Below are 8,990 nucleotides of genomic sequence, written 5' to 3'. Positions count from 1 at the left end.
AGTCTGTGGTCAGTATTGAGGAACTGAGCACTCTGGTAGACCCTGCAGTTCTGGATCATCCTCCAACGACGTCAATGAGGACATGGTCAATCTCCTTTGCCACACTGCCAGCGTTGGAATACCAAGTACAGCGATGAGCTTGTGGGCCCTGAAACCATGAACCAGCCACCCTAAGTCCATGACTTCTTGCAAAGTCAAGGAACTTAGTGATATTCTGGTTCATAGTTCCTGACCCATGGGGACCAACACACACCTCATAACCATCCCTATCAGTTCCAGTCGATGCATTGAAAACGCCCAAGACTAGAAGTGTATCTCGTCTGGGGCACTGATCAACCACAGACTTGAGTGTGGCGTAGAATGCATCCTTCACGGTGAGATCACTCGCCTCAGTCGGAGCATAAACACAGACCAGGGAAATGACACCTAAGGAGTGACGAATCCTTAATCTCATAATACGCTCGTTGACCGGTGTTACCTCAATTATCATTGGGGTCAGCTTATTGGACACAGCTACAGCAACTCCTTGGGTATGGTAACCATCAGAGCGACCAGACCAATAGTAGGTGTAACCACCCACCATTATCTCGCCGCAATCCGGTCTCCGAACCTCAGAGAGAGCTGCAATCCCGATGTCCAAACGCTTGAGCTCAGATGATAACAGAGACAGGTGATCATCCTCTCTTCGGGATAGGACATTCCAGGCACCCACCCGAAGGGACCGCCTCAGGTTAACCCAAGGAGACCGCCGTCTGGTGGACGACACCTCAGCACCACTCCGACACACTCTCCCGCAATCTGACCCAGGGATGTTACCCCATGGTTTCCATCCTATCATCAAAGATTGGGGGTCCCGAGGCTTGGCCCCAATCCCGTCATCTGGTGAGCTGCCCTGCAAAGGGAAGCTGCGCAGGAGGTACTACCACGGAGTGGGTTTTCAGATTTTTTTGCGTTTTTGCGTTTTGCGGAATGAAGGGTTTTACGGTGGCCGGAGTGCAAATCCTGCCACCAACCTCCTAATAAGAAGTAACTCAACTGCAGGAGGACGTCCGCAGACACAGTTGGGCACTAGATATGGATGGCCGTTGGCTCACAAGGAGCTCCTCCGCCCTTTGACAGGTTTTGTTTTTAATCCTGCTGGGTGTCCATATCCAAACACCCCCCTCACTAGAAAACCTGGTGGGGGAGACGGTTTAGTCGCCGACAACCCGACCATGGAACAGGTTAGTACAGGTTTACATGGTACCTGTAGCAGGTCACAGATCGAACCTGACCTGACATAAATCCCAGTGATGATGACATGATGATGAGCCCAGTGATGACGACAGAAGGTGGAGTCAAGGTCCAGTTTGAGCAGATGGCGAGGCAGGGAAGCAGAGAGAAAGCGAATGGACCTGCTCCGACCTTTATAGGCCCCGCAGCGTGGGGCACGGGGCCACCCCGAAACTCGGTGACGTCACCCGAATCGGGTGCTCTGATTTGGCCCCGACCCCTGCGCGGCCCGGCCGCGATGGCCGGAAACTGCAACATTCTACTTCCGGCAAGATGTCCCCATGCCGCAAGGATGTCCCGCTCCGACCTCACGACATGATACGAATCGCCCACACCGAATCGCCCAGGAATTGCCTTGCAAGAACCCCCAGGCCATGCCCTGATGACCGGTCAAGGGCAGCGTCGGTCTCGCACGCCCGCTCGGGTGCCCCCGACCACCGCTGGCCAACGCGCCCGCTCCGTGTGCGCCAATGTAGCCTGAGCTGTACAACATGCCCCCGCCCGATCGCAGCTTCGCTGGCCGTGGAGGCGAGAAGGTAAGATGTTATGGCAAACCCATGCACACACGGTAAGATTTGTCCATTCCTGCCCTGCTCTGTACGATAACAAAGTGTCACGAGTGATGCACGGGTCCGCCTTTGAGAACATTCCGTACAGTTTGCATTGATCCGCCATTACGCACATGGCCAGCGCTCGCGTTTGCCCGATTCAGCTATCGTGTGCGTGGGACGAAACCCAATCAATATATATTGAGTCAAGAAATGGGTTGAAAGGAACGCGCCGCTTGAGTCTTGCACACTCGCATCCCGCGCAACGTGGCGTGGGGTTGCCTTTCTATTATCGGCCTCGGTACGTGCTCAGTGCAGCATTCCTGCATTGTGGAAAACACCATCGGGTGGAAATTACGACTGTGAGTACATTTGGCAGGCTGTGTTTTGTACGGAGGGTTGTGGGAGTAGTCCCTGCTTGGCCTTTGCTGAGGACCCTTCTCACAGTGCAGGGCACAGGTGGCTCAGATTTACCTCAGGAATAATCAGAAAAGAAGAATAGGAATGATGTTGGAAATGAAATGAAGAAGAAATGATGAAAGTAAACCTAGCTATGAGACCCTTGCAACGCACGCTCCTGTTGTCCCACTAGACAAAAGGGAAGGGACTATCTACACGTATATTAATGGCATAACTGTCTTGGGACTACTATCTGTTGGATGCATGTGGTGACGAGAACCGCAAATATATATATATATATATATATATATATATATATATATATATATATATATATATATATATATATATATATATATATATATATATAATTTCTAATGACTCATTGATTCACTCACTCACTCACTGTTTGTTTTGTTTTTGTATATGTCATTGAGGCTTGTGGAAGAGCTAGTACAAGTACATTGAATGGATCAGGATGCAACAGGACAAAAGCAAGAGCAGAGAGAGGAGAGAAGCACCAACTGCAGAGCCGAAGGCCAAGAAAGAGGAAGGTGGACAAACAATGGGTGTGGAGAGAAGTGGGTGGCAGGAGAAGATGCATAGGGTGGACAAGATGGATAAAGAAGGAAACTATCAGGAGGGAAAACTGATAATTTGGAAATTTGGAAGGAGGAGGGATTGTTGTGGGGTGCAAGGGTTGGGGGGAGGGGTAACAAGGGTAAAGAAAAGATCTTGCTGTTGGATTGGGGATGATCTGAGATGGTGATGAACAGCTGTCTTGAAGACCTGGAGGGAAGAATGATATTGAAGAGGATCTGGAAGTTGGTTCAACAGGTGGGAAAAACAGAGGAACAAATGAGTGGAGGTGAGCAGTGATGTTGGATTTAGGTAATGATACCAGAAGGGGGTTGAAGGTGGACCGTTTGTGCCCTCCAGAAACATAGGATGTACAGAAAGGAGGCGGTAGAAGAAAGAGAGACCACCAATCTGTCTGCGATGGCGAAGTGATAGACCCATAGACTCAGCTTCATCGTGGGAGATTCCAGTAATCTTAAAGGTCTTGTTTTCCACGGCATCAAGCTGAGCAACATGTGAGGCAGGGGAGCCAGCCCAAAGGGGAGAGCTACTGATGAAAGTACTGGTGTACTCCACCAAGCTACTGATGAAAGCCTTGTAGATGGATAGGAGTTCAGGAGTGCCAAGAAAGGACTTTGTATGATGGAAAATGTCCATTCGGCAGCTGGCTTTGGAGGCCAACTTTTAAATGTGGTTTGCCCAAGAAAGATCATGGCTGATCGTGAGACCAAGCAGTTTGTTTGTTTGAAGTTTGAATCGGAGAGAGATAGTGAGTGTAAGATTTGTCAGGATTGAGAGACATATTCCAAGTGTGAGACCAACTTTCAATTTTTTTTCATGGTCTGAAGAGAGGGAAGAGGCTGTGGCCTGCTGGTCTGAAGGATGAGGGATGTCACGGAAAAGAACGGAGTCATCAGCAAATAGATAGAGTATTTTCCAGTCAGAGAAATCATTGATGAAGATCAGGAACCAGGCTGGGCCCAGAACACTGCCTTGGGGCACTCCAGCCTTGACAGGGAGAGATGAAAGGATTCCATTGAGAGCCACAAGTTGGCTATAGGAGCGGATGAAGTCAGAAAGCCATGTGTGGAGTTCACCTTGGATGCCATCAACAGAGAGTTTTGAGAGCAAAGCGGGATGCCAGACTGTATCAAAAGCACGAGACATGTCCAGAGAGATGGCCCTGAACTCGTGTCTGACATTGAGGACTTCCATCCATTGTCGTGTGAGTAGAAGCAGCATGTCCAAGGTGGAGTGACCTGGTCTAAAATCCAAATTGTGATCTGAGATGAGGTTGTTGGAGAAAAGGAAGGATTTCATATTAACTGCAATTTTTTAAGTAATGGAGTGATGTTGGTGGATTTCTAAGCAGATGGAAGATGACCCAGCACAAATGAGAGGGTAAAAAGAGCAGAGAGAGTGATGTGCAAGAGCAGCAGAGTAGGTTTTTAGGACACGTGAGCCGATGTCATCTGGTATTCTCAGAGATGCCGTTTAAGTTAGCTTACAGCACATTTACACTCTCGGCTGAGAATTTAGCCAGAAAACCTGCACACAACATCCTCCATGTCTTCCAAAGATACACAATATCGTTTTACTTCAACAATCTGAACACACAAGTGATATCTGACCTGAAAGACGAGTACTCCAAGACACAGCACCCACAGTCGTCACTGCAACAGGATAGTAATTTTTCATGGAATTATGCTTTGCTTCTGAGATCTGATGGAATCGGGGGCATGAAAGCAAAAGAGTTGTGTGAACAACCTCAAATAAAACACGTCATTTTACAAGTCCACATCATACAGGAGTTGTCTGAAGGTTCATTGTGATTAATTGTTATCAGTGCAAATACTGTATGGTACATAAAAATCCATCAATTAAAGATAAAGGATAAAATCTACTTTCACCACAAAACACACCAAAGAGGTCGGTAATTCGAACCGTTAACAGATTTGTTGCAAATAATTACTTTAAATGGGAGTCGGGACAATGGCAGATGTTAAGGTGTCTTTGGATCAGCATTCTGATCAAATCACAAATCCCACAGGTGTGTCTTGCCAAGTCGTCTAATTAGTACTGTACATGTTCCCCGAGATGTAATCTCAATGATCCTTTCCGATTGATGAGCCTCTCGTGTGAAATCTGATCCGATTAACGTATTCCACCTTGAGATAAGTGGAAAGACATCAAAGAGGATAGAGTATCGACAGTTGGAGGAAAGCGCGTGGATGATTCCGGGTCACAGTTACTCGACCGACTCACCCCATCCCAGCCATCACACCTCACTCCAAGTCATTTGAAGTTAAGTATGTGAAATTAATGTAAGACAGGTATGATGAGGCAACTTCCCTCCTCCAGTTTCAAACTTTCTTGCATATCCTTGCAATTAGGTGGCTACGGACCATATTTTCATGAAATGGGGACAGCACAGCCAAAAGTGCCAAATGTTTTCCCGAGTAATCTTGAGGTATACCTGGTGTTGGCTAAATGGTTAGGGTGGTGGGCTTGGGATCACAGGGTCCTGAGTTCAAATCCTGCTCAGCTGTTGAATTAATACAAGGTGGGGTTAACTCGGCCTGTCATCCTTCCGAGGTCGGAAAATGAGTGCCAGCATGCTGGAATACTGTATCAGAGTGGCGACCCATCCAGGATTGTGCCCAATAGCCAAGGAGACTGCTTAGGCAGCACCAACGCTTTGCGCAGAGTATGATCCCAAAGAATGGATGGATATATATATATATATATATATATATATATATATATATATATATATATATATATATATATATATATATATATATATATATATATATATATATATATATATATATATAGTTACGGCTGTGGAAATTCGCAAACCACCATTCAGAGCCCGTAGGTGAGATAACTCTAAGTACATGTGAAGTTAGCCCCAAACCCGTTGTCTCGAGGGAATTTATGCGATTCATTCGGGCTGCGACGCTTTGAGATAGCCGTTTTTCTGTTCTATCTTTATTTTGAACCAACCACGTCTCAACCGCCATCACACAACAACCACCTTAACCACCACGCCAGCCATCGTCACCAACTCCAACCACGCTCCAACCCTCAGACAACAACAACAACGCCAACAGCCACGACCTTTACAACTCAATCCCGCAAACATCGCATTACCGTCATTCCCAAACGGCACCATAACCTTCAAACCACCACCGATAAACCCTCCACCACCCTCACCTCTCTCCTTCTACGGCCATTCCCGCACCACCTGTGAACACTGAGCGTCGGGCTGTCTTGGGCTCGTTCAGCGATACGCACCGAGCCGCGAGCGCAAATAGCGGCCTTTCCGAGGGAGAATTCGGATCAGGAGCGCTACACGCCCATTTCTGATTCATCCAATTAGCAAGCGCGGAGCGGCTTGGCCTCGCCTCCAGGCGCGTATGTGTGAAATCGATATATGCAAATTCTAGGATCAGGGGAGGTTCACGACCACTTTTCCTCTGTCCAATTGGCGAGCGTGGCTCCGCCCCCGAGGTCATCCTGATCCGGATATTTGCATATTGTTTTCTCCTGCCGGCCTATAAAACGGCGAGCGCAAGGCGAATCGTGGCAGTGGCAGAGTATGGCAGTAGCAGTGTGTGTCGGAAGGGCAGAGTGAGTCGAGTCATCGGTGTGGCAGAGAGTTGGGTTCTGCAGTCGGCTGAGGAGAGTTGCGGGAAGAGGCAAAGGAGCTCGGGTCCGAGGCGAGAAGGACGGCGGTCGGCAACGAGGTCGCGGTGTGAGATCGCTCGTCGCGGGACCCAAGCCAGCCAGCCATTCTCCTCCCCCAGGGCATCAACAATTCCCCCTTTCCCCCACGCTGAGATAGTGCAAAAAGGGGACCCCGTTCCCACCCCACTCCAAATGTCGTGCCAACGAAACCCGCCAAGGAGCACGGAGTCGGGGCACAGCCACACGGCCACATCTGCGGCTCGTCTGCCAACATGTCACGAGGACGCGGGTATGACCCCCCCCCCCTGGTCTCGCGGACCTGGCCGCTCCTCCAGGTCACGCGCACATATTGGCCTCCAGGCCTGTCTGTCCCCTTGTCTATGAGGGTGGCTTCTTTCCTTTGCTTTTGAGTAAATGTGTGTTGGCGCCATCTGTAAGGTAGAACTGTATAAGTGTTGCCATGTGTACGCGTATTCGGTCGTAATTCTGCGTCATTGTTTCTTTTGTTTTAACTGCGATATGTGCATTTTGACTGTTTGGCTGTATATGTGTGCTTTCCGTGTGTCGCGGAATAAATGTGCATTGTGTGAACTGTTTTCCCATTTCGCTTCATCTTTTCTTTATTGACCCTCCATCCTGCTTCACGTAAAGGGTTCGTAGTGGGCTTAATACGCCCGGTAATTAATCTGAACCATCCAGGTCGGCGATAACACCGCTCGGTTATCCCGATAGCACGGAACGGGCCGCCCAAGCGGCCTGTGTCCGGAGTCAACCTGCGGCGAGGTGCGATCGCCCGGTCAACCATTCGCGCAGGTACTTAGGTAGATCGAATTTGGCGAGCGACCCTATCCTGCGCGGGTGGGCAATTGGCACGATCGTGGTGAGGTTAAACCCCCATCCGTGACTAGCTCCCGGCGTTGGTCCGAGAGGGTCACGACTGAATTGTCCGTCCGGTGCGCGACGTGCCGCGATTCGAGTCACGTGGCCATCCGCACGCTGGAGGGCGCGAATTCGCAACACTGGTGTCAGGAGTGGGATACGAACCCATCCCCTCTTAGCAACACTGGTGTCCGGGAGTGGGATTCGAATCCCTCCCGCCTCCAAGCTAAATTCACGGGGAATCGGTCCAGGAGTGAGAGGAGCGACCCCCCGATTTCCTCTAAATTATGAGCAGGCCAAATTCAACTCCTTACGAGAAATAAGATGGTGTCTCAAGGCGAGCGGGAGCTGGGGGTAGTAGAAATGGATGTAGAATTGTTGGAATCCATGGCCCAGGATGGAGACCCCGAGCTGGAACAAGAACTCCCCCAACCGAACCCAGAGCCTGAAATGAGAGCGGCCGCGGTGTATGACACTCCCCCCTTCGTCAAGTTCCCTCCCCGGCCCCTAGTGAAACCACGACTTACCGAGGCGATTCGGCGTCGGAGTCGGCTGAAATCAACAGAGTGGGGGAAATGCTGATGTGGATGATGCAACAAATGAATGAAAAAAATGGATGGAAATACGCAACAAATGAACGAAATAAAAAACGGGTTTAAGGAAGAAATGAGAGAAATGCGGGGTGAGACGCAGAACATGGGAATGAGCCTAAAAGGAAGCTTGGACGAACTAAAAAAACGAAATGAAAAAGGAAGTCGACACGATACGAGCGGAGGTGACCGGGTTAAAAGAGAAAGTAAAAGGAGTGGGGGTCGCAATGGAAGAGAGCAAAAAAGAGAGGGAAAACGAAATAAAGACGGTGGTGGGAAAGATAGACAAAGTAGGAAAAGGACTGGGAGAAGTAAAAAAGGGACAAGACCAAATAAAGGAGGAAATAGGGAAGAACAAGACGGCGATAGAGGAATTAAAAAGAGAACAAGGGAGAATAAAGGATGGATTGGGAGTCGTGAAGAAGGACTGTGAGGAAAGACATAAAGACATGACGAAGAGAGTTGAAAACCTGCGAAAGGAGGTAAAAGGGAAGACACAGAAAGGATTAACGGCCGTGGGGGAGAAATGTAGAAAGAGACATGAGGAAGTAATTAATGAAATGGAGCGGAAAGCCAGAGAAAAGACAGAGGAACTGGGGAAACGGATAGAAGAACAGTTTAGGACAACGGGGGAGAAAATATCCAAGACAAATAAGGTGGTCACACAGGTAAAAGGGGAAGTGGAGCAAATAAGTGAGAAATCGGGGAACTATCGTTGGGGATGATAGGGGAGGAATTAAATGAAGTAAAAAAGGGGAAAATAGAGGAAATGGAGAGGAGACTGACGGAATGTGTGGAGGCCTGGTGTGAGAGGCAGGGTGACCTCCTTCGGGAACAGAGGGAGAGGATATACTCCCTCGATGTGGATCGTGCCCAGGTGGGTCCGGTGTCACAGTGCGGAAGAGGAGGCTTGCCCGATGCGGGGGTGAGCATCCCAAACTTGGGGAGAGTAGAGGCCGCGGGGTCTTTTGGCCAAAGGGGGGTACCCAGTATGACTGTTCCGGTGGGTGTGCAGAGTGCGAGAGTCCAA

At 49.2% G+C, this 8,990-nt stretch overlaps 1 long non-coding RNA gene across 1 annotated transcript in view; it reads right to left on the bottom strand.

The window, feature by feature from the left end:
- LOC147022692 (uncharacterized) overlaps nt 1–4,520 on the bottom strand; it is a 54,217-nt gene extending 49,697 nt beyond the window's left edge. Inside the window, exon 1 of the long non-coding RNA XR_015059857.1 lies at nt 4,430–4,520. This is a non-coding gene — a long non-coding RNA (uncharacterized LOC147022692). The remainder of the gene's footprint in view (nt 1–4,429) is intronic.
- Between the last annotated feature and the right edge of the window lie 4,470 nt (nt 4,521–8,990).

The sequence above is a fragment of the Eptatretus burgeri genome, chromosome 7 (genome assembly GCF_056783735.1).
Source record: "Eptatretus burgeri isolate ZD-2024b chromosome 7, Ebu_testis_v1, whole genome shotgun sequence".
Classification (NCBI taxonomy): Eukaryota; Metazoa; Chordata; class Myxini; order Myxiniformes; family Myxinidae; genus Eptatretus; species Eptatretus burgeri.
Note: the sequence above shows the minus strand (reverse complement) of the source record. Positions and strands in the feature narration are given on the sequence as shown.